This window comes from Pinus tabuliformis, chromosome X (assembly GCF_031772625.1).
Source record: "Pinus tabuliformis cultivar Carrire ecotype Pingquan chromosome X, CPIR1, whole genome shotgun sequence".
Taxonomy (NCBI): domain Eukaryota; kingdom Viridiplantae; phylum Streptophyta; class Pinopsida; order Pinales; family Pinaceae; genus Pinus; species Pinus tabuliformis.
In genome coordinates, this window is record NC_142308.1 from 846,308,826 (window position 1) to 846,315,484 (window position 6,659).

Sequence of the window (6,659 nt, forward strand, 5' to 3'; positions counted from 1 at the left end):
GAGAGGCACCAAGAGCAGTGGTAGATCCAGCAACATCCATTGCTAGAGAGTAAGATTCTTATGTTCTTGATCGTGATAGGGATTATTACTTTATAGAGTGAGACCCTCGTAAGCGAGATTATGATTCATATACTCGTGGTCCAGATTCTAACCTTTATGAGCGAGATCCAGATCCATAGCCAGTCGCAAAGCATGGTAAGCAGCTAGCTAGACTAAGTTCAGTACCAGATACACCAACAGCATCTAAGGCCAGATCCGAACGCACGAAAGGAGCAAGGGTGACCAGAGTAAGCAAGGCCAGGTTAAGGTTCTTTCTTGATCGTTGCAATGTAATACCTCTAAATATAAGGGTTATAGCCTGTTCCAAATCAAATCGATTATTCCATCATTAGAAATGAAGCACTAATGTCGGGAGAGGAAGCAGATCCGTAGCGAGAACCACCAGCAGGAGTTTCCAATCCAATTTTCGATTTTAGTAGCCTCTAGGGTGGACATTCTTCTATCCTTCTTGACTCAGGTTCCCTAATAAGGTTATGATGAGGCATGCTCCCGGGCATAGGTAAAAACAAGGTCATTGATCCAAGGTTCATATAAATAATAAGGTGGTGGTGGTTTTTCACTGGTGGCAGAGGAAAAGAGGTGGTTGTTCACGGGACTGGACTGGACTGCAACCACTGGACAGCACTGCAGAGGTTGTTGTTGACTTTGATGGGCTTACCCACCTAGGCGGATGTGGGATCGCTAGCAAGGAAGGGAATCTCTGCCAACACTGCTGGGCTCACCCCACCAATAAGAGGCTGGGATCGTTTGCAAGGGATGTAAGGATATAGAAAGACAACACTTTATCCCGCATTCCCACTCTGTTAGCTTATTGTTGTTTACCACGAGCCGGTCACTACTTCAGACTACGCTTAACCCCCGACTCTTAGCTAAATGGGGGTTAGTTGGCTTCGTGTGACCTTTTCTTGCTTTGACCCTCTCTAACCTTTTACTTCTTGCAACCCAGATAAGCCATACGACTCAGATATAAACCCATACGTCGTCTAATACTGCTCTACCTATTATCACACCTGATTCTTTGCTCTACCCTTCTCACGTTACTAAAGACCCGCCCAAACCCGCCATTCTAGTCGTTCTATTTCGCCCAGGATGGAGGGATCGAGGGAAGAAGGAGATAGATTAATGGAGCGAGATTGATTGAGAGAGACACTGTTTGAGGTGTAACCGGGAGTGAGTCGTTTGTGGGGGCGACCATAGCAATCACAGCACTGGGAAGAGATTGCCTTTGATGGAGGGATATTGAATGGAGGCTGATTGATCGAGAGAGACACTGTTTGAGGTGTGCCCTTACCAACCCTTTCTCACCCGGGCCCCCTTTACCCATTATGGTTCGTTGGAGCCCAGTAAGCACACATACCCCAGCATGGATGGAAGGAATAACGATACCCCGCTTTCTATACTGCCACCATTACTCCGCTTTATAGCCTTTCCATCTAACGCCCTCTACTCCTAAGGTAATCAGTCAGTTCATCATATAGGTATAATAGTTATAGCTAATAACGTCAATAGCTTGACGAAATAGGGTTGAATCCTTCACTAACTTGCGCCTAGTCAAGATGATCAAACAGGAAGTAAAAGTTCTTTTAGTGCCGAAAGCTAAGAAGATAAAATAGGCGTGAAAGTTATTAAAATGCCACCAAGGACCCGACAGGGGGCTCGACTGATAAGGAGAGGAAGTTTGTTCCCTGCCCTTTTTTCCGTATTCTCTCCGATCTCTGGCTGGTAGGTGCTAGCTCTGTTCTAAGGAGGTTATTTCTTTCCCTACCTGTCTTTGTTCCCTGCCGTAGGGCCCCGTTATAAATATACAGTACCGGTGTCCGGATATAAGTATGCAGTACCAGTCTAAGTCTGCCCTCATCTTGATGATCTCAGTACCAGTCTAAGTATGTCCTGTATATTCGGGTCAGCATGATTGTACGCACCCATTAAGTCGAAGTCCCAGTCGTAAGTCTCAGAAGTGGTCGCAGCTGGATGGGGCTAGCTATACGTAGGGGTAGGCTATCGATTAATGGGCCCTTTAAGTCAAGTACTCTGGGCTAGGGCGCTATCTAGATCTGCTAATATTCCATCCTCTTAGTGCTGGTACGGTCACAGATGTGCTTCTGGCCTTACACACCTAGGCTATCTCGATACGCTAATATGCCAGCCATATCCGTGTCGGTTCAGAGAGAGAAAGCGCTAGCGTCAGCGCCTTATCAGCGCATCCTTATCAGTGGATCCGTCATCGAGTGGATCCATTATCATGGGATCCAGTTCGGTTCAGAGAGAAAAGCACGGGGAGTAGATCCATCATCGAGTGGGAGTGGATCCGTCATCATGGCATGGGAGTGGATCCGTCATCGAGTGGATCCATTATCATGGGATCCAGTTCGGTTCAGATAGAGCAAGAGCAAGAGCTAGCGCTAGCGTCAGCGCCTTATCAGCGCATCCTTCCTGATCAGTGGATCAAGTTCGGTTCAGAGAGAAAGAGCGAAGCCCTTGCCAGTAAGAGCGAAGCCCTTGCTAGATGCATCGAAGAATCAATCCCTTCGACATTGAAAAAGGTCCGGGGTCATCCCGACGACATAAGTGAGCGTATAAGGAAATCTGAATGGCGCTTCTCCAATTGTCGGGAGGGGAAAGAACACCCCGATACCTAAATGGCATTCCAACGCCATGCTTCATGGGTGGGAGAGCAAAGACATAGTCCCGCGAACGCGATCATGGGCCATCGCGTCGACTCTGGCGTAGAGTGCGTTCTGGAGAAAATGGTTGGGTGCGTTAGACACACCTGGTGGGGTGTGGGAACCACCTTCGGCCCAATATGGGAAGTCGGCCCGTATTCCACTCACATTAGCACTCCATCCCAGGGCCAGAGCTTGGTCAAACGAAAAGTCACCTAGGAAGGAAAGGGTAGCATCACGAACCTCAACTGCAGAGGATCCCATCTCCCTATAAGTGAATCATTGAAAACCCCATGCCATCTTCCAGCTGCCCGGGCTCCAACCCAACTGGACCCATTGAAGACCCGGTGCGTATCGCTCGGAAATATGATTCGTCTCGCCAATAAGGGGGCGGATACCGTAGAAAAGGCACCTGAGGAACTTGGAGATTGGGACATGAGTCATTGAGTAACTGAATGGAGGTACGGGAGAAGAGGGCACGAGAGGAATTAAGGTCATCTGGGTGATTTGATTTCTTTTCTCGTTGGGATCTGAATCTTGGACCCTTTAGGGTGCTCGACCAAAACCACATAATAAGTAAAATTGAAATTGAAAGGCATGGAATTTATTGCATGTCCCGCATCGGGCATGGAATCGAACCTTGAGGGCCCATAAAACAGCCTCTTGACTTGAAGGGACGCTTTCGCTCATCGGATGAGCTTCAGCGCTCCGGGACAGGCTTTCGAGAAAGCTATGACCGACCTGGATCTTACTTTGATTGATCGAAAGCCTTGCCCCTCCGTCTGATGTCTATAGTTCGGCTCGAGGGATCCCCTCGTTAGCCGGCACTTTCCTTCATAGCCGAGCCGATCATGATGGGGTGAAGCGATGGGCTTGAATGCTCAGGCAACCATGCCATGCTCCTTCGGTCGATTTCTTGAGATAGAGGATAACGGAACTGGACCAATACATAAACCAATAGTGAGAGAGTGATTGAGGGGGCAACCAATATAAAACAGAGAGACCAGCCAAGATAAGACAAACCAAGGAGTAGAAGAAGGCAAAGAGACAAGACCAAGCACTCTGTCTGAGGCCACCTTCTCTGCTTGCTCAGTCAGGTCAGGAAGGCGTAAATAGGTCTATCCGCTAATGTTTTCGAAGCTGCCCTCTCCCTCTCCTGAAATTGAGAGCGATGGCATAATGACATATATAATATATGCAATGACCCACGGGAAAGGACATTCTTTACTAAGAAACAACTAGATTGATGCTCTGCTAATCTCCTTGAATTCCTAATCATGGGTGAAGGATGGGAGTGAACTAATTTGCTAATCTCCTCGTTAGGCTCTCCACCCCTGCTTTCCCTACCTCCTTGAAGCTTTCCCTGCTTCCATCCCCCACCGTGGGTGAAGGACGGGAGGGGTAGGAGTTACTTCCTTCCCATCCATCCACTGCTCTACAACTACTACTCTCAATCAATCGAAGGCCAATAACTGGGCAGGAGGCGTCCAGATCTACTTCCGGTTGAATCCCATCCTATCCTGCTAGTGGTAGAGCCATCCGAGGCGAAGTTCTTTCTTTTACCCACCCTCCCACCTTCCGGTCGAGCATTGGAATAACCCTGGTAACATTGCTCTCCTGGTCCTCCTCATTGGGGTCGCTGGTTAAGCTAGTTCGCTCTCATCTCGCTGGTTAAGATATCAAGTTCTTGCTCGTGCCATCCTGAACCGGGGGTGCAGGACGGGATAGCTTCCCGCCCAACGGGGACAATAGAAGTAGATCCCGACAGCTGTGGTTCTCCATCCTGAACTGCTGGAGCTAATACTCGGCCACCCCACCGGCTAACCTTATCTCCTTGGATGGGTAATGAAATGAGAGGATGCTCTCCCTCAACGATAACTATTTAGAGGATGCTCTCCCTAGGCTAAAGAAAGGTAGGGTTGGTGCTAGGATGTCCAGCTTAATCTAACTCTCTTCACTCCAATGGAGACTCTCTTAAGGCGAGTTTCTCTGCTGGACCAAGAAGAAAAGCTAGTGTCCATAGGGCTTCCTCTGTCCCCGGGATAAACCTTCTTACAGTTGCACCAGAGCAAGTATCTATAGGTGCCGGCTCTCTTCATAGCTCCCGTACATATTGGTGGCAGCATCAAATAAACCTATACTATATTTATTAGTTCTACTGTAGATTGGTTCAACCTGCAAAGAAGTGAGGGATACACCTCCTAAAATAAGAAAGTTCCTGGGCTTATTCTCTTTGAAACCGGGACCTCCTTCCTGCTGTTGTACCCGCTGGTGGAAAAAGGTAAAGGTGAGGCTAAAGGCGGGTGCATCAACAAAGGAGGTAAATCCACTTGCATAGATGACAAATTCTTACAATGGCAAGGACGTATCGATGCGCGTATCATATGTTAAAACGTCTATATGCTATATATTAACACGTGGAGACCTATGGATTGAACGGGTATGCACGGCTCCCCCTGTGGGAGTAAACCCATTTATTAGTCCCCTTGGCTTATTCCTCCCATTGGATCATCACCTGCGGATTATTCCCAGTTGCACTACAGCTAATTAGAACTAAAATGAAATACTCCTTACAAAGAATGGAGACTGCCTCTATTAAGGCTTTCACTTTCATTGAACTCTCTCTCTATGGCCGGCATGGGACTAAATAAAGTTAAGAACCTTGTTGGCCTTACCTTCTAGCAAAGAGACTGGCAAATACTACACTCCCAGCAACGAAACCTGGAAATGATTATGACTCCTGCCAATGGAAAATGAGAGGAGGCTATAGTAGTAGCACCCTTAAAGCAAAGCAATGACTAGCTGTGAGAGGGCTATGGCACTTCAACCTGGGATCAACTGGATCTACTACCCAATGGGGGCCTTCTCTATTTACTAGCAGCCTTGACACTTTCTTTTGTACTTGCCATGGAAAGGTGAAACGTGGAGAAAAGAATTGGTGAGTGCTACATATACAATAATAAGTTATCATGCCCCTACCATAATAAAGATCTAAATGCTCCTGGCGAATCGAATACCTTGCCTTGCCTCATGATACCGGGTAATCGCCTCCTCATAGAGAATACCATAGATGTCAACATAGGGACCAAGGATCGACCACATATCCTAAAACTTAGGGCAGATCTTACTTCTGATAAAGTCACTGAGTATAGCGAGCTTCTCAAGGAGCTTCAAGACATATTGACTTGGAATTACAAGGATATACTTGGCATAGATCCCAAGTTGGTGGTGTACAACCTCTTGCTCAAGGCCAACGCCAAACCTATAAAGCAAAAGCTGAGATGCCACTGACCTGAGGCTAATACCATAGTGTACAAGGAGATCCAAAAGCTTATTGAGGTAGGTTTTCTCAAGCCCATAGACTATCTTGAGTGGCTAGCTAACGTAATGTCAATCATAAAGAAGAATGTCATGGTTTAGTTCGCATAGATTTTCATGACCTAAATTATGTGAGCCCTAAGGATGATTATCCTCTCCCTTCCATCGATCAGTTGATTGATTCTATGACTGGGAATGATATTATGTCTCTCTTAGATGGCTTCTTAGGTTACAATTAGATACTCATCATTGAGGTGGACCATCATAAGATAGCCTTTGAGTGGGAGTGGGTACCTACTACTACCAAGTAATGCCCTTTGGCCTTCAGAATGTGGATGCTACTTACCAGCACACCACGACCACAACCTTTCATGAACTGATCCAAAATATTCGAAAGATTTATGTTAATGATCTGATTCCTAAATCCCTTCATCGATGAGATCACCCTCGTGACCTACAAATGATCTTTCTCTATTGTCGTGAGTACATGGTTCACTTAAACCCTAAGAAGTGTATCTTTGGCGTTACTGCAAGCAGGCTCCTAGGTTTTCTTATTTACTGATGTGGTATCAATGTTGATCCTATGAAGGCCCAAGTGATTCTTAAGATGCCAGAGCC